Raw genomic sequence first — 22,954 nt, 5'->3', positions numbered from 1 at the left:
TTTCCTTTTATTGTTACATGATATGCTAATTTCTGTTAAAGTAATGTTCATTTTTTAAAAATTGTTATTGACTTAGGTGCAGATAAAATTCATTGGCTAAACCCTAGAGAGTATTTTTAAGGCATATAAAGGTTAATGTCTTATTCTTCAACAGACATTTAAAGCCTATTTTGCCTTTATACATTAATTTAATCATTTTCTGTACCCAAATTTGCATTTTGCTGGTTACAATACATGAGCAGAAAAATCACTGGGAATTATAATATGTTCCACAGATTTGTTAATCTCCAAGCTCTGGGTAAGAAAATAAACCTTTCCTTCATAAAGTTATCAAAAAGGAGATTAAATATTTACCTGTACAAAGCCCAAGTACAGAAGTATTTTATTTTTTACAGATATGAAAGACCAGTCTTGTTGCATTTAGTGAGTCTTTTTACATAAATAAATATTGTAAATTAAGGCCCATGGCCATAAATGATGGAATTGCTCTGTGTAATGGGAAAAAAATATTTTTTATTTCTTTTAAAGCTAGGAAAACCATGGCGTAATGGAAGTTGAGTTTATGAGGATGGTACAAAATGAAAGAAGGAAGTAGTATGTGCTAGGAGGAAACTATATGTTTTATAATTAACCACAATACTTAGTAACTGGTATTGCATTTGTTTTCTAGTGCAGACCTCTAAAATGCTTTTCTGCTGTAATTGCATGTATGCCAAGTCTTAAAAATGAGGAAAGGAAGGCACAGAGACACAGGCAGTGACATTAATCCCAACTAACTTCAGATTGCTGTATCTGAGCTAGTTCTCCTGGGGGGTTGATATACGTAGGTTCTCTTTATAGTCTGTTTTTGGTGCAGCACTAATGTTAAAGTTAGGTACCTCAGGTTTAATCTTTTCCTAAAACATCTGAAGATGTCTTAATTAAGTCAGGCAAATTGAGTTCTAAAGCAGTTATTTCTCTCCATTTATGGAAAGTGAACCCATGGAACCTAACTCTGGTAAATCCCACCGTCTGTGATTTTCCTCAGCATCAGAAAGTAAGTCTTTGACCATGCTAGAAAGAGACTTTATAACTTAGTAATTTCTGTCCCAGTGCAAAATTTTAAGTAGGACATATTACTGGAAAGTGAAATTAGAATGATGAGGAATTACATAAATATATCAGATATATTTGACTTTGAAATGCAACCACATACTATATCAGAGCTTTTACAAGAATTAAGCCTGTTCTGTTACCCAAAAGAATTTAAATTTTAAAGAAGATAGACAAAATGATCTCATGAAGTCCCTGCTGCCTGAGAAAGACCATTACATGTTTTTAACAAGATTTACACCTCGCAGCTTAATTGACAATGTCTTTTTCAAACATATGAATTAACAATAGAAGTTTGATGTAACTTAACATAGGAATAGCAACGGCTAGAAATAATAAAAAGATCCACCATCTAAAATAAGTTCATGACATTTTCTCAAGCTTCACAGAGTTTTGTCAAACTGGAGAAGGTTTCTGATCAATGATCTGCACAACAGACTCTGGGCAGCTGTACCAGGAGAAGCAAGACAATGGAGATGAAGTTGTAAAAGCTCCAGGAGGACAGCTTCTGACAAGGGTGGGCTGACTAGTAGGTGTTTCAAGGAACAGAAACTGCTCATATCTGAAAAAAGTATGGAGAGGCTATAGCAGAGCATGTAATGGGAACATACATGATTGGGTGAGATTCATTTAATTTCAAACACTTGCAGTATGCTTATCTGCTACTGAGCAAGATTTCCTTCATGTGTGTTGACGAGCAAGAGATACTTTTAGGGAATATTTTACCTGACCTACCTTAGAATGTAATTAATTGTTTCCTGGAGTATCATTAACTGTAAAGAGAGCCTGGCATGGATAATTTGAGTATGGATACCTTTGTTATACATGTTTAATTTTGGTAACGTGGATCCAAGCTACCAGTTCCCTCATTTGATAAAGTGTGAGTAAAGAATTTTCATCACCATAACAAGGCAAGAAAATATCTCTAAAATAAATTTCAGCCACGATGATTTAACAAGGCTTGCATATCAAAGGACATGACATCCTCAGATGTCCTTCAGAAATCTTTATAGAGAGAGTACATAAAATTCAGGTATCAGCCTGACTGATATCCAGATAGTTTTCTTCTACTGTTTTCAAAAGCTTGAGGTATACAGACCTCATTTTCCTTTGGATATCATTTCTTCCTTTCAATAACTTTTGCCTATTCAAGTAACATATATAGTTGTCCTTCTTCCAAATCCTTGGCTATTTGGCCTGCCTGAAGATTTGTATCTCCTTACTCTATATTCATCTTTCTGGATTTGTGCTTAGGGATGAATTACTTGCCTGAGTATTTAATGAAAATGTGAACTATATCAATCGAAGTGTATAGCTCCCTTGTGTCCTTACTTACAGCTTTAGGTCATTCATGTACAGTACCTGTTTAATTGTCAATTTTTCATTCCTGTTAGTCCATCTCCATAGTAGTTTCTTTTATTTTACAGAGAAGAAAGAGTTGGACACTAAGTATATCAGTGACAAATTGTAAAATTTTCTAAACTATTTTAAGAAATATTTTCAACAAGACAGATTACTTTTGATGATTTCTGTTGTTGTTGTTCTAAAATGCTTTGTTAAATATATGGAAATAAGGAATCCATTAAGCTTTCTAGAGTAAAATTTGTTCTACAGTTTAGCACTTGGTAAGTTTATTTTTTTCTTTCTGTGTCAAATGTCTTAACTTTTTTGCTGCATGCTAGATATCTACAGTGCTTTCGGATAATTTCCAGTCCACTACAGAAATTTCTCTGAGCAGTTAGAAGGAGTGATCTTTTTTAAAGTTTTATAGTAAATAAAATACAGTTTCTGTAACTGCCTGTTGTTTTCTTCCCATATTTGTTTTCTATTACAGAAAACTTGAATCTAAACCAGTTATCCATTTCTGCTTTCTCCATTTATAGGAGCACACATTTGCAGCTTATGCCTTGGTCTATGCGTGAGCACAATGAGAAATGGTGCCTGCCTTTCCACAGTGCCATGTTTTTCATACAACTTCTTAGAACTAACACATGTAGGATCATGGCAAAGCAAAGATCCAGCACCAGGGACGTATGAGTTCTAAATGATGCCTAGGGGAGAAGGAGGCAGCAGCAATGCCGCACAGGTGGGATCTTGTAAATGTCTTCAGTAAATTTGAAGCAACATAAGATCTCTGAGTAAACACTACAGCTATAAAGTAAATTGAGTTAGACATCTAGAAAAAAGGACAAAGGCTCTGACTATCTTTTACTGAACAATATATTAAAAATGGAAAAACCTCTGACCTTTCTACTTTTCAGTCACTAAATACCTGTGTTATAGCACCACAGGAGCCTCATGCTGAAATGGCTGTCTTCCAAATGGCATGACTGACCCTTAGCATTTTAAAGTCAGCATGTGTCCACTGACTCCAAGAAAAATACACAGATTTACTGAAGAAGAGATTTTTCAGATGTTAACCATTTCACCTAGAAATTGGTAGAATGTACCTATCCCAGGGAAGGGTACAAATTAAAGCAAACTTTGGTAGACACGACAACTACTCAGAGTATTATCTTTACTACGAATGTCTATGCAGAAGTTCAGTCAAAAAGACTATTAGTTTTCCAAAGAGTTTTCTTCTTCATTGCCAAAAAGCCTCTGTATCAACAGCGTGAAACAAACAGTTAATGGCTCTGTAGAAGGAATGACACTGTTAATGTAACCTGTAGGTGTTTCCAAGCCAGTTTCCTTGATGGAGGAAGGGAAACAGCTATGTGGAGGCAATTATCCTTCATTCTGCCTTATAAAGGTAGTAGAATACTTTAGGTGTAAATAATCTTGCCAAACTAAATATCCACAGCAAAGATACCCTTTAAGGCTACCTTACAGATTAATGGAGAGAAATAGGTACCCTTAGGGGGCAGTTAATATATTCTAATTTAGAACACTGCTCAGGCAGAGTCCTTCTCAAAAAATGCCTTTCTCTCCACTCATTATAAAAGGAAGTAATACTTAGAAATATGTACTGAGGTATTTTCCTACAACCTAGCTACACTGCATCACTACCCTTAATTACTCATGAACTCAAATAAATATGCAGGTTGAATTTTTTTTAACAAAATTCTACACAGAAGTTTGAGATTACAAAAATTGTCAAGTGTATGCAAGCATAATAACAAAAAAGAGAATGAGTTGCTGTTAAATTATGCTCTCATTTATTGTGCATCAATGAACTTCTCTGAGTTAAATCAATTATACTAGTTTAAATTAATTCAAGAGCTACAGATAATAAAATGAAATTTAAAAAAAGATATCTACTTGTTTGGAAATGTGTGTCTGGTTCTGTTTTGGGCTTTTTTTTTGGGTGTATTTTTTTTTTCTTAAAGACAAAATGTTCCCAATCTTGAGTTACAGATTTTCCTTCAGGATAAAGAAATCCATAGTCCATAAAGGCAATTCTGCTTTACTGCCACTAACTAAGAAGTGAAAGAAAAAATGCAAGTCATCATTAGAAGCCAATTCATTACATTTAATTTTAGGTAACAATTTAAAAATTAACTATTGCTAATTAAGGTATACATAAAAGAAATCACATACTACACTTCAAAGTAACCAAAGAGCTTACATTTCAATCATTTAATCATGAACAGTAGAATTTTTCAAAATAATTAAAATACAGCATTAGACCTGGTCTTCCACCAGCATAAATTTTATTATCTCTGTGGTAGTCTAGGAAGCTAGCTGAGGGTCTAGACTAATCCTATTAATATTCATAATTTACATCCCTGCTTTCTCTTATAATATTATTTATAATCTTTTTAAATTCCTGGTTCTCCTGACACTCAAGATAGTCAGTAAGTAATCTCTCTGTAGCTTACCAAGCAAATGCCTCTCAGCTTTAGCTGATGGATTTCTTTACTTTTCTTATGACTGGATCAAAATTTTTACATATGTCACTGTTTTTCCCCTTTTTTTGGTTTGGTGTTTGACATAATGTCAGGTTTCCAATAAATATAAACAATAACTACCTATTATCAACCCTTTTTCTGAAGTACTTACTCTAGGTTTCGATTAATGATGATACTGCCACAGAAATACTTTCATAGTTACTGTTCAGATGCTGGCTATGTAAACAAACAGTTTTTCTTTGACTTTACAATTCACATAGAGCAAAGCTGCAAAATTCCCGTGGAGAGGAAGTGATAGGCTTGCCTCTGAAGAATAACACATCTAGCAACATCTCTTTGTCTGTTAGCTGGTTTAACTCTGTATGTTTAACTGTATATGTTTAAGAGATCCTTCTGGGTGAATGTGTTTTATTTTTCCCATGGCCAGATTTGACTCATCCTAGATAACATCATCTCAGTGGACTTATATAACAGAAGAAGATGCCATCCAAAGTGAATAATAGTCTCAGAAGTTGTCCCTGACCATTCATTTTGAACAGAAATCCAAGTACTTTATTCATGTTAACAGGGCTTCTTCTCTAGTGAACTACTGCTTTATTTAGGTACAGTGTCAGAGTCTATATCATGTAAATCATTGTAATTTTAGATGGATTGTGATTCTTGGTACTGCATGAATAAAAATCTAACTTTTCTTTAGAAAATTCAGATCCCAAATGTCTGAAGTTTTAGAAAAAGGTCAGGATTCTTTCTTTTGTAAAATAGTCTTTGTTGTAGCTGGAATTAAAGAAAATATTTATTTGGTTCCAGACATACGGCACAGATTAGAAAACTAGGGTGGAGCTCCAATTGGAGGTCAATATTCTACCACGATAGATTAATCAATGTAAACCACATAGCTCAGCTGAAACTGCAATTCCAAATTGCCAATTTCATCTTCACCCAGCAGAGAAAATGCCAACCTTTCTCTCCGCAGTAAAATCTTCTTGTTATAACAATGAAGCAACTCCAGAGTTACTGTTATTGTGAAACATCTGGTAACTACAAGATGTAGCTCCTGTGAGATAATCACATCCCTGTAAAATTAGAAGAACTTACTGAACTTTGTTGTATTTCATGTTTTGTAATACCCCTGAGTGTGGTTGGCTCATAATTCCGTAATCACTTTGCCTCTGCACCAGAAATGAAACCACAGATGCTACACTTCGGTATAATGGCCACCGCTTAACATAAATAAATGATCAAAATAACAGTATTGTTCGTATATAAAATATATATACCATAATGAATACTGTGGGATTGAAAGTTGCTGGGAACACACTAAAATAGGTGCAGAAGGTCTCATTATGGACATCATTAAAAATAGATCAGGATATAGGAAAGTAAAAAAGAAAAAACCTCTTCATTTCCACAGCACTACATTTGTTGTGAAAATTGAATTAATTGCTTTATCTTTTTTTTTTCCCGTTAGAACATTTTCTTCCCAAAATAGTAATGTAGTCTGGAATAACTTTGGTAGAGTATTTTTCTTCAGCAATTTAGGGGAAAAAAAATAATTTTATTTTGATAACACAGCTAAAAGAAGCATGAGTTTCTAAGTAAGTAAAGTATAGATCACTTAAATAAAATAAGTAAAAATAAGAGACCTAGAACTTGTATCTTTAACTTTCCTTCAACTTTTTTTTTTAACTATCTGAAAATGAAAAGGGAAATTTTGTGACAAAATCAGCTTGTCAGAGTGAAACAGTGTCTGAAATAATTACAATTGCCACCGTTGCACTCTGAGCATCACCTACCCTCTCATTTGATCTAAACAACTGTTAGAAAAATATTTGAGTCAGGGAAAATAAGGGATAGTACTGGTGTTACAAACAGAAATAATAAATAACTTACTAGAAAAAATATATATGTTTAGATACTTATCAATTTGTATAAACAGTGAGGAATTTGGAATCAGTTTAAAAAAAAAATGACTGCAAATGAAGTACGAAGTATAAATGAAACTTTTGGATATTATTGCACAGGAATGACTGGCAATCCTAAGATAGAGCAGAGGTATTCTTGGCAGGTAATGTTAAATATTTTAAGGGAAGTTTCCCCAGGGATAGTTCTGCACCATCACTTACTGCTTCTAATGCATATTTCAGGAAACACAGAATATATCAAAAGGAGTTACATTTTAGTCCAACAAAAAACATCATAGTGAATCATATGAGAAAAGAATCAAATATTATTTAAGCCATGTTGGCAGAAATGGCACTTTCTCATGTTAAAAAACAGCTAACAGACATCTCTCGTAATACCACACTTGCCTGTGCTGGTTTTTTTTGTGTCCTGCAATTTGCAGAGGTATTTCCACCTCTTCTAATGCTATAATTTTGATTTTATGTCATTTAACAACCATTTCACATTCACTAGTAAAAAGGTAGCCTATGGTGACTCAGACCTTCTAGCACAATGATATCCATTCTCTATTGTACAGCCAATCAAATATTAGCAACAGTGATTTATTTGTATTATAGTAACAAAAGAAACCAAAGAAACCAAGAAACAAAAGAAAACCAAAACAACAACCCCACTCCAAGCTTCCTACGTTGGCTTGGTTAGGCCATTTCTAAGGCCCATTGCATATGTAGTGCACAGCAGTGGCACATTTGGCACTCAGGAAAATAACCCATGTTATCTCTACCTATCTATCTTTCATACCTTCCATACAGTCCTTGTAAACAGGTATCTGTTTGTACTGGTGCGAAGGGAGGGCTGCTATCAGCATGAGTTTTAGAAGGTCAAAACTTTTCCTGGATCTGTAAAGCCTGTTACTGTACAGTACTAAATCCAGCAGAAAGTAACATCTTAAAGTAAGAACTTTATACTTTCTCTAGCAACATACTTTTTTTTCTTTTTCATTTGCCTGGCATGGTGCAAGAATGATGTATATATGGGAGCAATGGAGATTAGTCTGGTGAGCTTAATGGGCAATATGTTACTTTTTGCAATAGTACTTCTGTACCATATGGCACACTCAAGTGCTGGAGTCTCTTCAGGTGGAGGCTTTTGACAGTTCCATGTATCAGAAGTGTTAGAAACAAGTGTTTGTTGATCTGGAGTAAATATAGCCAATGATACTGGTCTACTGTTTTTCATTAAGGTGCTATGCTGTTAATGGGATATAAATTTACTCTGTACAAGTCTGGGGTAAATGCCTTCAGAAATTTGAATGGATAAGCATATATATTCCCAGTGGGCAGGCGCATGGCAGTATGGTGAGCACCCGGCAAAAAAGCAGTGTCCTCCACTTCTCCTGAGCTTCTAGCACCTGACAAAACCAATGCAGCCACACAGAGAATGTTCACATGTCACATGTTCATGTTCAAGCATGTGACCACCCAGGTTTCCAGCTGTGGGATGTGTGAAGGGATATTCCTAGAAATGGAAAGTGATTGCAAGCAAGCCTGTGGGAGGTGTGGCCAGATTCATGAACTGCTCTGCTTGGTGGCCAAGCTGCAGAAAGAGGTGGGCAGTCACAGAATCACAGAATCACAGAATGTTAGGGGTTGGAAGGGACCTCTGGAGATCATCTTGTCCAACCCCCCCTCCTTCAGCAGGGACACCTAGAGCAAGGGGCACAGGAATGCATCCAGGTAGGTTTTGAATGTCTCCAGGGAAGGAGACTCCACAACCTCCCTGGGCAACCTGTGCCACTGCTCTGGCACCCTCACAGGAAAGAAGTTTTTTCTCATGTTGACATGGAAATTCTTATGTTCCAACTTGTGGCCATTGCCCCTTGGCCTGTCATTGGGCACCACTATTGGAAAGGGCCTAGTCTCATCATCCTGACACCCTCCCTTTAAATATTTACAAGTATTGATGAAATCCCCCCTCAGCCTTCTCTTCTCCAGGCTGAACAAACCCAGGTCTCTCAGCCTTTCCTCATAAGGGAGATGCTCCAGTCCCCTGATCATCTTGGAAGCTCTCTGCTGGACTTGCTCATGGAGTTCCACATCCTTCTTAAACTGGGGGGCCCAAAACTGGACACAGTACTCCATATGTGTTCTCACTAGGGGAAAGTAGAGGGGGAGGATAACATCTCTCGACCTGCTGGCCACGCTCCTTTGACTGTAGCCCAGGATACCATTGGCCTTCTTGGCCACAAGGGCACATTGCTGGCTCAGGGTCAGCTTGTTGTCCACCAGCACTCCCAGGTCCTTCTCAACAGAGCTGCTTTCCAGTAGTTCAGCCCCCAACCTGTACAGGTGCATGGGGTTGTTCCTCCCCAGGGGCAGGACCTTGCACTTGCTCTTGCTGAATTTCATGAGGTTCCCCTCAGCCCAGCTCTCCAGCCTGTCCAGTTCTCGCTGGATGGCAGCACAGCCTTCTGGTGTATCAGCCACTCCTCCCAGCTTGGTGTCATCAGCGAACTTGCTGAGGTTACACTCTGTCCCCTCATCCAGGTCATTGATGAATATGTTGAACAGGACTGGACCCAGCACAGACCCCTGGGGAACACCACTAGTGACAGGCCTCCATCCAGACTCTGCTCCATTGATCACAACCATCTGAGTTCTGTTGTGGAGCCAGTTCTCTTTCCACCTCACTGTCCACTCATTGAACCCACACTTCCTTAGCTTGCCTGTGAGGATGTTATGGGAGACAGTGTTGAATGCCTTACTGAAGTCAAGATAGACAACATCCACTGCTCTCCCTTCGTCGAACCAGCCAGTCACGCCATCATAGAAGGCTATCAAGTTAGTAAAGCATGAGCTTCCCTTGGTGAATCCATGTGGACTATTTCTGATAGTCTTCTTTTCCTCTACATGCCTGGAGATAAGCTCCAAGATGAACTGTTCCATCACATTTTCAGGGATGGAGGTGAAGTTGGCTGGCCTATAGTTCCCCAGGTCCTCATTCTTGCCCTTTTTGAAGATTGGAGTGACATTGGCTTTCCTCCAGTTCTTGGGCACCTCTCCTGTCCTCCATGACCTTTCAAAGATGACGGAGAATGGCTCAGCAAGAACATCCGCCAGCTCCCTCAGCACTCATAGGTGGATCCCTTTGGGGCCCAAGGAGTATTTGAGAGTCTGAGAGGAAGATTGATCAATGTAGCCATACTCTGCCACCCATGATACACAGAAGCCAACTCAGTGTGGCCACACAGGCAGGTCCTGCATATGGTTTGTTCCAAGAGGAAGGCCACATCACAAAGGATAAGTAGGGGTGGAAAAATGTTACAGCACAGAGTGGTAAGATAAACCCCTCCTTACCCTCTAAGTTACCCTCTAAGATACCCTAACAGAATAGGTATGAGGCCCTGGGTGCAATAGATGATGTGCATAATGAGAAAGAGGTGGAACCTGCACAAGCAGTCTTTTAAAGGTCAGAGAGACCAACCCCTCCCAACAATACCTGCATTTAGGCCAGCGCCAAGAAGAACCAGTGGCAAGTTATGGTCATTGGTGATTCCCTCCTTTTTTCAGGGAAGATTACTGCCTCCCTGGGACCTGAATTAGGAATGTCACCACAAGACTGAAAAGCCAAGTACAACCTTCAGACTACTATCCATTCCTGCTCTTTCACGTGGGTACTAATGATGTTGCAATAAAAAGTACGAAGCTAATCAAAAGAGACTTCAGAGACCTGGGAAGAATGCTAAAAATCTGGGATTACAGGTAGTGTTTTTGTCAATCCTCCCAGTAATGGGGATGAACTTGGAAGAAACAGGCAAGCCCAGGATATCAATACCTGGCTCCAAGATTGGTGCCTCCATCAAAACTTTGAATTTTTAAACCATGGAAGAGCCTTCAAGACACAAGATATGCTGGGGTCTGACAGGATCCACCTGTCCCTATGGGAAGAACAGGCCTTTGGATGTAAGCTGGCAGGACTGATTCAGAGAGCTTTAAACTCAGGTGGGGGAAGGGGATACCAACAGGATTGCAGAAGGTAAGCCGAGGGTTGGCTGACATTGTCTGAATGTGGCAATGCTGAAGGGAACATTTACACTGCTCCTGATAGCACAGAGGGCTCAGGGGTGTACCTGAAATGCTTGTTCACCAACGCACACAGTATGAGAAACAAACAGGATGAAATGGAAGCATTGCTTAGCCCCCAGAGCTATGATATCATTGGTATTAGTGAGACTTGGTGGAATAAGTCCCATGATTGGAGTGCCAGGATGGAGGGTTACAGGCTGTTCAGGAGGGGCACGTAGGGCAGGTGAGGTGGAGGTGTTGCACTATACATAAGAGAGAGGTTTGACTGTACAGCCCTTACAAGTGATGATGTGGTTGAGAGCCAATGAGTGAGGATTAGGGGCATGGAAAACAAAGGATATGTAGTGGGTGTCACCCAGCCAGGATGTAAGCACAGATGAGTGATTTTATAGGCAATTAAAAGAAATTTCTAGATCAGTAGCCCTTGTCCTTATGGGAGATTTCAACTTCCCAGGCATCAGCTGGGAATATCAAACTTCTGTGAGGAGGAGGTCTTGGAAAGTCTTGAATTTTGTAGGAGATAACTCCTTGTCACAGGTACTCAGTGATCCAACTAGGAAAGATGCCCTCCTACACTTGTTATGTGAGAACAGAGAAGGACTCATGGGGGATTTGATGGTAGGTGTCTGTCTTGGCCACAGTAATCATGAAATGGCTAGTTTAACATTTTAAGTGTAGAGAGAAAAATGGACAGCAGGGTTGCTGCCCTGGACTTCAGGGAAACTTTAAGCTATTCAGGGAACTACTTAGCAGACTCCCCTGGGAATCTGCTGTTGAGTGCCCGTCAATCTTTAAGAACCACCCTCCAGAAGCACAGGAGCAGGCAATTCCACTGTTGTATTAAGTCAGGCAAGTGGGGCAGAAGACCAGCTTGCCAGAACAGGGAAATTCTTGTGGAGCTCATGAGGAAAAAGAAATTGTATGATCTCTGGAAACTAGGTCAGACTTTGCAGGAGAATTACAGAGCAGTGGTTCATATATTCAGGGAGAAGACACAAATGCCAAAGCTCAGTTAGAGTTGAAACTGTCCAGTGTTGTTTCAGATAACAAGAAGGGCTTTTATAACTGTGTTGATAACAAAAGGAAATCTAAAGAAAACATTGGACTGATACTTGTTGAAGATGATCATCTGACTAATAGGAATGAAGAAAAAACAGACATTCAATGCATTTTTGTCTCAGTCTTTAATATTAATTGTAGACCTTGGGCTGCCCAGGCCTGTGAGTTGGAAAACCATGGCTACAGGAGTAGTGGCTTTCCATTTGTGGACACCGAAATTGTAAGGGAGCAGTTTTATCACCTGAATGTTCACAAGTCCATGGGGCCTGATGGGATTAATCCCAGAGTCCTAAAGTAGTTAGCAGATGCTACAGCATGACCCCTCTCAATCATCTGCCAAAGATTTTGGGAGTCTGAGAGGTCCCTGATGACTGGAATCTAGCCAAACTTACTACAATTTATCAGAAGGGAATGAGGGAAGAGCCAGGAAATGACAGATCTCCAGGTCTACTAGCAGCTTCTGTAAAAGTTATGGAGAAGATCATCCCGGTTGCTATTGAAAGGCATTTCAAGGACAATGCAATCATCAGGCACAGCCAACATGGGTTCAGAAAGGGAAAGTCCTGTCTAAATAATGTATTATCATTCTATGATAAGGTCACCCGCCTTGTGGATGATGGGAAGGCAGTGGATGTAGTTGTTCTGGATTTTAGTAAGTTTTTTGATCCTGTCCCTCACAGTAGACTTCTGGACAAGGTGTCCAGCTGTGGGATGAGCAGGTACACGGTGCGCTGGCTGAAGAACTGTGTGAATGGTAGGGCTTAAAGGGTTCTAATGAGTGGGTCTACATCTGGCTGGCAACCAGTCACCAGTGGTATTCCTCAGGGTTCAATTCTAGGGCCAGTTCTGTTCAATGATCTGGATGCAGGTTTTGAACGCACCATTAGCAAGCTTACCAATGATACCACGCTGGGAGTTGCCGTTGACCTTTTGAGGGACAGGACGCCTTGCAGCGGGATCTATCTAGATTGCAGCATTGGGCTATGATTAATGGGATGGCATTTAATATGAATAAATGACAGATTCTGCAGCTGGGATGGAGTAACACCAGGCACATGTACAAACTGGGAGAAGAGTGGCTGGAAAGCAGACTTGCAGAAAGAGATCTGGGGATGCTGGTTGACAGCAGGCTCAATATGAGTCAGCAGTGTGCCCTGGCAGCCAAGACGACCAACCACATCCTTGGGGTACATCAAACACAGCATAATCACTCAGTCAAAAGGGGTGATTATCAAGCTGTAGTCAGCATTGGTGCAGCCTCACCCTCAATACTGTGTGCAGTTCTGGGCCCTGCAATTTAAGAAGGATGTAGAGGTCCTTGAATGCATCCAGAAGAGGACAAGAAAGCTAGTTAAAGTGCTGGAAGAAATATCCTATGAGGAATGGCTAAGGACTTTGGGCTTGCCTAGTTTGGACAAAAGGAATCTGAGGGGTGACCTCATTGCTCTTTACAGCTTCCTGAGGAGGTGAAGTGGAGAGGAAGGTGCTGATCTCTTCTCCTTGGTATCTAGTGATAAAACGTGTAGGAATGTTTCAAATCTGTGCCAGGGAAGGTTCAGACTGGACATTAGAACTGTAGAACCATAGAATATTTTGGGTTGGAGGGGACCTTTAAAAGTCATCTAGTCCAAAACCCATGCGATAAGCAGGGACACCTTCAACTAGATCAGGTTGCTCAGAGCCCCGTCCATGCTGATTTTGAAGGTTTCCAGGGATGGGGCATCTACTACTGCTCTGGGAAACCTGCCCCAGTGTTTCACTGCCTTCATGGTAAAAAACAAGCCTTCCTTATATCTCGTCTGAATCTACTCTCCTTTAGTTTAAAACCATTACCCACCACCCTATGGCAACAGGCTCTGATAAAAAGTTTGTCCCCAGCTTTCTTATAAGCCCCCTTTAAGTACTGAAAGGCTGCCATAAAGTCTCCACGCAGCCCTCTTCTCTCCAGGCTGAACAACCCCAACTTGCTCAGACTTCCTTCATAGGAGAGGGGCTTCATCCCTCGGATCATTTTTGTGGCCCTCCTCTGGACTCACGCCAACAGGTCCATGTCCTGCTTGTACTGAGGGCTCCAGAGCTGGACGCGGTGCTCCAGGTGGGGTCTCACCACAGCAGAGTGAGTAGAGGGGCAGAATCACCTCCCTCCACCTGCTGGCCACGCTGCTTTTGATGCAGCCCAGGATATGGGTGGCTTTCTGGGCTGCGAGCACACGTTTTAAGCTCCTGTCCAGCTTTTCATCCACCAGTACGCCCAAGCCCTTCTCTGCAGGGCTGCTCTCAATCCCTTCATCCCTCTACTGATATTGGGGGTTGCCCTGACCCTGGTGCAGGACCTTGCACTTGGCCTTGTTGAACCTCATGACTTTCACATGGGCCCACTTCTCAAGCTTGTCCAGGTCCCTCTGGACGATATCCCATCCCTCAGGCATGTCAGCCATACCACTCAACTTGGTGTCACCTGAAAACTTGCTGAGGGTGCACTCAATCCCGCTGTCTCTGTCCTTGATGAAGACGATAAACATTATTGGTCATAGCACAGACCCCTGAGGGACACCACTCATCACCAGTCTCCATCTGGACATTGAGCTGTTGACCACTAACCCTGTGGATGTGACCATCCAACCAATTCCTCATCCACTGAACAGTCCATCCATCAAATCCACCTCTCTCCAATTTAGAGAGAAGGGTGCTGTGGGGGACCATGTCAAAGGCCTCACAGAAGTCCAGATAGAATGCATCCATAGCTCTTCCCTGTCTGCTGATGTAGTCACTCCATCACAGAAGGCCACTAGGTTGGTCAGGCAGGACTTGCCCTTGGTGTAGCCACGCTGGTTGTCTCAAATTGCCTCCCTGCCCCCCACATGCCTTAGCATAGCTTCTAGGAGAATCTCTTCCATCATTTTCCCTGGCACAGAGGTGAGTCTGACAGGTCGGTATTTCCAAAGGTCCTCCTTTCTACCCTGTTAAAAATATTGTAATATTTCCCTTTTTCCAGTTACCAGGGACTTCCCTGATTGCTATGACTTTTCAAATATAATGGAGAATGGCTTGGCAACTACATAAATCAGTTTCCTCCTGACTCTGGGATGCATCTCAGGTCCCATAGACACATATATATTCAGGTTTCTCAAGTGGTCACAAACCTGATCATCTCTTACAGTGGGAGAAACTTTGCTCCCTCAGTCCCTGTCTTGCAGTCCATTCACTTGAGAGGTGTCAATGACGACTCAGGCAAAAGCGTTGTTGAGTACTTCAACCTTGTCCTTGTCCATTGCTACCCATTTGCCAGACATGTTCATCAGGGAGGGTACGCATTCTTTGGCCTTCCTTTTCTAGCTGACATATCTGTAGAAGCCCTTATTATTATTTTTTGCATTCCTTGCCAAATTCAGCTCCAGCTGTGCCTTGGCCTTCCTGACCCCATCCCTACAAAACCAGGCAGGGTCCCTATACTCTTCCCAGGATACCTGTCTCTGCTTCCACTTCCTATGCAGTTCCTTCTTGCCCTTTAGTTTGACCAGCAGGTCTGAACTGATCCATGACAGTGCCTTGCCTTCCTTTCCTGATTTCCTACACTTGGGTATTAAGAGTTCTTATGCTCTATGATAAGGGTGCCCAGACCAAGTGTAAGAGTACATAGGTACCTCATGGTAAACGAAGGAGTTTGTTGATCATAGACTTGAGGAGAATTTATTTGGACTACAATATATTTGTATTTTATGTATAAATTTTTCTATATAGAAAAAAGAAAGAAGAAATCATATTAATCTGTCAAATGTAATCAAGTATACAGAATTTAATAAAGTAATAACAGAAAAATACTTTTAAGACTGATAAACTGAAAAGTGTCATTCAAATGACAAATTGACAGCGAATATCTCTTTGATGTCTTTGCCATTGGAATATTAAGAAAAAAAATCAATATAAGTCCATAAAATGTACTTTACACAAATAAAAGATTATTATAATATTTGTATGTTACAACCATAGTTTTTTATATATATATAGCAGTAACAAGCAAATATTCTGTGAAGAATGAGATGTTATGATTCCAGCTTAATGATATAATGTAGAGAAGTACAGGCCTGGTATGACAGCAGAGGCCCTGAAAAGGAAGGATGCAGGAAGCAACATAAAGGAGAATGGGGGAATGTCCTCACACATGTGCACAGGGATAAGGCTTGAGGCTGGCACTGTAGACCCCACAGCTATAAACTCATCCGTGGTCAATTGCAGAAATGCAAACCTGGAGCTGGACAATACTGGTCTTAGGGGTAACAAAGAGAACAAAGAACAAGTATTTAACATATGCAAAATGCACCTTATATAGTAAATGCATATGTAACATGGAGATGCAGACAAATGAAGAATGAGGAAGGTGTAAAATGTGTTAGCAAACATTTTAAATGACCCTGAAAGGACCCTGGAGTGAGGAAGAAACAGGACCTACACAGGCGGGAGAGCAGGGCCGAGGGGAACCTCATGAAATTCAGCAAGAGCAAGTGCAAGGTCCTGCCCTGGGGAGGAACAACCCCATGCACCTGTACAGGTTGGGGGCTGAACTGCTGGAAAACAGCTCTGTTGAGAAGGACCTGGGAGTGCTGGTGGACAACAAGCTGACCCTGAGCCAGCAATGTGCCCTTGTGGCCAAGAAGGTCAATGGTATCCTGGGCTACAGTCAAAGGAGCGTGGCCAGCAGGTCGAGAGATGTTATCCTCCCCCTCTACTCTGCCCTAGTAAGAACACGTTCGGAGTACTGTGTCCAGTTTTGAGCCCCCCAGTTTAAGAAGGATGTGGAAATCCATGAGCAAGTCCAGCAGAGAGCTTCCAAGATGATCAGGGGACTGGAGCATCTCCCTTATGAGGAAAGGCTGAGAGACCTGGGTTTGTTCAGCCTGGAGAAGAGAAGGCTGAGGGGGGATTTCATCAATACTTGTAAATATTTAAAGGGAGGGTGTCAGGATGATGAGACTAGGCCCTTTCCAATAGTGGTGCCCAATGACAGGCCAAGGGGCAATGGCCACAAGTTGGAACACAGGAAGTTCCATGTCAACATGAGAAAAAACTTCTTTCCTGTGAGGGTGCCAGAGCAGTGGCACCGGCTGCCCAGGGAGATTGTGGAGTCTCCTTCCCTGGAGACATTCAAAACCTACCTGGATGTGTTCCTGTGCCCCCTGCTCTATGTGTCCCTGCTCAAGGAGGGGGGGTTGGACAAGATGATCTCCAGAGGTCCCTTCCAACCCCTATCATTCTGTGATTCTGTGAAACCATTAACACAACCATCATATTTCTCTTGGCAAAAGACTCCAGGTGCTGATGGCTGTTCACAACACTCCCGTACCCCCAAGCTAGCCACAAGTCTCATGACCCTGTGAGACAGTGGAACAGAGACCATAACACTGGGAAAGACGGGTAGAAAGTAGTGTATATAACAATTTTAACTGCATTGTTGTTCTTTTTTCTGCAACAATTAGATCTGGAGTAATTATTATGAGATTCTGAATATTTAACTTATACTAACAATATTTGGCTCTAGGTACATAAAAGCTGTGCTTCTTCTTTGCCCATAAATAAGATTTTGAGCAGAGCAATTTAGATTATGATGATGATTTTCAAAAAATAAATGGTACACTTGACATGATGGTATACTGCCTAGTGGACCAATATGCTTTTTGAGATAGACATTTCAAATATAAATGGGCAAAATGATTTCATCACTTTCTAAATGTTCATGAAACCAATTACCAATAAGTAGCCTGAGGCTTGCTGTGAGGAATAATTTTTCTTATTGTGGCATCTGACATTGCATCAAGTGTCATGTCTCAAGGTTAAAGCTGTGAAATGTGTTAGGAATGATGTACAGTAAATTGTTACTGGTCACCTTCTATATAATATTAATCTTCTGCTGTGCCTTGGAGAAATGAGAATGCTGTTCAACTTATCTGACACTGATGTTTGAAGGACTCTGCAATATGAAAAGAATCTTCTCTATATAAATCATTACTCACAGAAGATTCCATCACAGTGTTTTGCATCTTAGCCACACAAAGCATGTATGGAGACCTGACATTGTTTCTGTCCAAGTCAGTGGATATTTTGGCCTTTTGTAATATTGAAGTAAGATTAGGAACATAACACCATGTGAGCAGAAAACAATGAATAGCATGGTGATAATATGATTTTATGATATGACAGCTAATTGGTGCATAATTTCTGTTGCTGGGGTTGGTTTATTTTGGTTAAAAACAAACAGCTGTATTTCACATGATTAATTACTACTTTATTGTAATGTAGATTTGTTGATATGTTTTATTATAAAAACAAAACAAAACATACTTACCAACAATCCAACACTCAAATGAATTTTCTTTCATTTTATTTGTGAAGGTGTTAAAAGACTATGTTGCTGTTATGGCCAGGTGTGCCAGGATACTTTGTAGCCTTGAATGTAAATGTCTTCAGAAAGGAGCATGATTTCAGTTGTCTTATATCCCTGTTAGAACAGAGGTGATCAAAACTTCCTTCAGTTAAAACAAGATTACAATCCTGGAAAAACAGGTACTTCTAAAAAGTAAAAGAACTGGTTTTCAGTATAGAGAGGTTCTGTAATCTGCAGTATCCTTCTTTAAATATCTAGGATCCCTGCTACAGGAAAAACAGTCATATCTTAATAGGAGCTTAAGATTCATACTCAAGAAATCAGATTAACATTTTACTGGCATCTTTGAACAGTAATTATCTATATATATGTTTGATCATCCTGAAGGAATAACTTCTTGAATTTTGCCATTTCAACTAGACTGTCTGGAGTATTATATTTTCTGACACATTTTTTTCTGGAGCTGACCTGGTAATAAGTGAGAACTGATGTGAAATTATTGAGAAGTCATTCTCAGAAATTAAGGGTATAAATTAAACATAAATACTTATTTTTATCTGTGTTCAACAGGAGTTTAATCTGGGAATATTGTAGTTTATACCATTCCAAGGCTAAGCATTGTATAGCTGTGTTATATTTATTTCTAGGTATGTGTTATACAGGGAGCTTATTAAGACATAATCTATTATTTATTACACACATACAGTAAAAGCTAAACACTCATCAAAAAATTATTGCTATTGTTGCAGTGATATGGGCTATGTACCTCACAATAATTACAGTAATGCCTCAGCCACAAGAGGTTTATCTCTACTACAAAGACAAAAGTTCTGACTTTTAGAGATATTTCCCTACTAAAAACCAGAAGAATATTACAGGCCAGAGTAAGGTACAGTGCTTCTCCTCGTACGGAAGAGACCATTTAAAGATAGTAATCTGGTTATTTTGTGGAAAATATAATAATCTTGCATAATTTTCTGCATTTTTATTTGGTATATTTTATTTCTTGTCCATCTTATATAGTGTACCATCTGAAATGACTTTTGAAGAACATATTTCAATCAAGTAGGGCACACTAAGTGGTCACCCTCTTCAAAAAGAGTGTTTCAAACATGTGAGGAGAATGAAGAAACCCCTGAAAATGGAGGAGTATCTGGAACTGAGGAAGGAAACAAAGGGAAATAAAGAAATGGAAAGAAATTCAGAGGAGAGAGAAACAGAAACAGATGGCAAATAACTACAGTCAAAACCATCAGTCATTATTGAATATAAACCTAGACTGAATGTAGTTATTAATCAGTGATACAGCACCTTCACTTTTATGTGCATATAAACTGAAACTATTCCTAAACTGTGATATGCCAGGCCTCCTTTCTCCTCTTTTCCTTATCCTTCCTTCCTAGGTATTTATTTCAGCAAAAAGGCTATTTAGTGTACTAGACATGAAGGTATTGCAGCATGGCCTAACCAGTTTGCTGTCCCTGACAGGGAATCTATAGTGCTTCACCTCAGCCCTGCAGCTGATGTGGCTTTACATTGATCCATCCGTTGTGGCCACAGAGAAAAATGTTATCTGTTTGAACCATTAATGTAATCAGGGGCAAAAAGGATGAAATATAAAAGTTAAACCAACTGTTCAGATATTACAATTTTATATTTCTATATAATTATATTTTTTGTGTCAATATTAGAATAAAAAATCTTCTTAGCTCATTTTGATACATAAAAACTTGTATATATATTTACATATATATCTCTATCTAAAATATTTATTCATTCAATAGAAATCAGGTCTGAAATAACGATATTTTGTTCTACAGAGTCCTCTGCTCTGTTATGAAAATGTACCAGGGTCCTGAATGCACCAACAGGCTGTGGTTGCACTGACCAGCCTATAACAGTCTTGTCTGTAATCCTGTTCTGCAAGGGCTTTGTTTGGGTATGTTCAAGGTCAGCTCTGATATGGTGCAGCTGAACCACACTGCTGGGCCTTCCCCCCACCGATTTTTTCCAGCTCAGGCCCTTGCTCTGCCTGTTCCCCTGGGCTGTCTTGTGCTGTAGATATGCTCTGCCAGCCCTTGCACCTTGCTGGGCCTGACCTGCCTCATGACCATCACCTTGTCTAGCAACAGGGGGACTTGGTCGTACGCTGAAAAGTGGTTTGACAAAGGTCATGACATAATTGGGGTGAAAACAAAATTTGTAGCCTGAAAAGGGTTATGACATACAATGTGAAACATAGAATGTAGATAATCATATTTAAATTTACAAATTAAAGATAGTATTCAGCTCCAGATTATGATATCTAGATTTGGTGTCTACAAGTATATATAAGCGGGAGTCATAAAACTTCACCCTAGTTAATGGAGATCTAGGACTAAACTAGGTTGCCCACAAATCAGTGTGAAATGCATCGAGGTGACATATGATACTGGGCATATCTATATGGAACTGAGAAAGATGACGCAAAATCTATGGGAGATCTAAACCTTTGTAGTATAGCAACTGGAAATCCAGTGAGACATTCTGACAGTCTTAAATGGCATCAGTTAGTTGAATCTTATATGTCTATTGACTATAATGGTAAATTAGACATTCAGTTCACAGGTCAAAGTATCACTGTAGACACCCACATGAACAGGAATGAATCTGGTTGACTTAATCCCATCTCTGGAGTTTTAAGCATCCAATCTGAAGAAGTTATCTTGGCTCCTTGGATTCACTTAATTTCCCACAGACAGGTGTCAAGTGATAGTTGAGGTGCTTTAGGGTATTCCATCTACCATCCAGTTATTCCTTCAGAAGTGTGTGATACTCATAAACCTTTGATCTTATTGTCAGTTCTGTGAAGATGTCTGAGATAATGTGGGACCTCACAATTGCCACTAGCTCTTCATGCCTGGTCATTTCATTTGAGACCTCTATGCAAATACTGAATACAGGAACCTTTAGAAAGCAATTTTTCATACCTGCCTGGAGGATCTACCTTAAAACTAAGCTAATTACTTTTCAGAAATTACTGTCTCTCTCTGATACTGTCTCTCTCTGGCTGATGTCATAGCGAGACCTCTCTCAATGATTTTCCAATGCTCTTGGGAATCTGGAGGGGTCCCAGTTGACTGGAAGTTGGAAAACATTGTCCCAGTCTTCAAGAAGGACAGCAGGGATGACCCCAGTAACTACAGGCCCACCAGTCTCACTTCTGTGCCTGGTAAAATTGTGGAGAAGTTTATTCTGGGAGTTATAGAAAAACACATGAAAGACAACGCAGTCATTGGTTCTATCCAGCATGGGTTCATGAGAGGAACACTTAATTTCCTTCTATGACAAGGTTACCCACCTAGGTGACCAAGGGAAGCCAGTCAATGTAATCTTTTTGGATTTCAGTAGAACTTTGAATACTGTCTCTCACAGTATCCTCCTGAACAAGATGCCAAGCATACATCTGGATAAACACGTAATGCAGTTGGTGAGCAGTTGGCTGATGGGTCAGGCTCAAAGGGTTATAGTAAATGGGGTTAAATCAAGCTGGCGGCCAGTCACTAGTGGGGTTCTGCAGGGATCCATCCTGGGGCTGGTACTCTTTAATGTCTTCATAAGTTACTTGGATGCGGGACTTGAAGGAATACTTATTAAGTTTGCTTAGCTTGTATGTGTGGTTTTTGCTTTACCTATTAAACTGTCTTTATCTCAACCCACAAGTTTTCTCACTTTTATCCTTCAGATTCTCTCCCCCATCCCACTGGTGAGAGTAAGCAAGCAGCTGAGCGGTGCTACCAAGTTGCTGGCTAGGGTTAAACCACAACACCCTAGATATGTATATGACTAACAGGTTGTGAGAACTGATCTTAGATAAGATGAATAATAGTTATTATCTGAGTCATTACCTGAGAAGTATTTTAAGTTTCTAAGTTGTGTTTGGATGACTTGGTCTTTTTTAAAAAAAAAAAAAAAAAGAAAGAAAGAAAGAAAGAAAAAAGAGAGAGAATTGAGGACATGCTTAAAGTATCTATTTTACTTTGCTTTTCTTGCTGAAGTTCCTCTTCACTTTTTCTCCCCCTCTATTCTCTATATTTCACATAGAAGCGCAAGAATCTCTTCTGGGATGTGAAAATGTTTACCATACTTCTTTCATTAAGAGCAGAATTTTGTAATTTTTTCTCCTGTCTTAATTAGTAAGTTCAAATGACCTATCTCCTCAATCCTCTTTTTAGAAGCAGGCTGAAGCAGAGTTTTACATTCAGGTTTAGCAGTGTTCCCATTTGATTAGAAATCTTAATTTTTTTAAATTGTTATTTATCCAGATACAGGAAAAAAGGAAGTACTACAAAGATTGTAGCATTATTTTACAACATTAAATATTTATTTAAAGCTTTTCTGTAAAGAATTTTAAACTTGAAAAATCAAAACAATTGCAGCTCCAGAGGTGTTTAAATGATTAAATGTTACATTTTGAAATTTTTGAAATGTTTTCTTCAGCCAGGAAGAATGTTTTATAGAAGATAAAATTATTTGAATTGTGCACTATTTCTGCATGAGTTAAAACTTTTCCTGGGGTCAATTCAGCACATGGAAACGAACTCAAA

Source organism: Phalacrocorax aristotelis, chromosome 1 (genome assembly GCF_949628215.1).
Source record: "Phalacrocorax aristotelis chromosome 1, bGulAri2.1, whole genome shotgun sequence".
Lineage (NCBI taxonomy): Eukaryota > Metazoa > Chordata > Aves > Suliformes > Phalacrocoracidae > Phalacrocorax > Phalacrocorax aristotelis.
The sequence above is the reverse complement of the archived record's forward strand: the minus strand, read 5'-3'. Positions refer to the sequence as shown.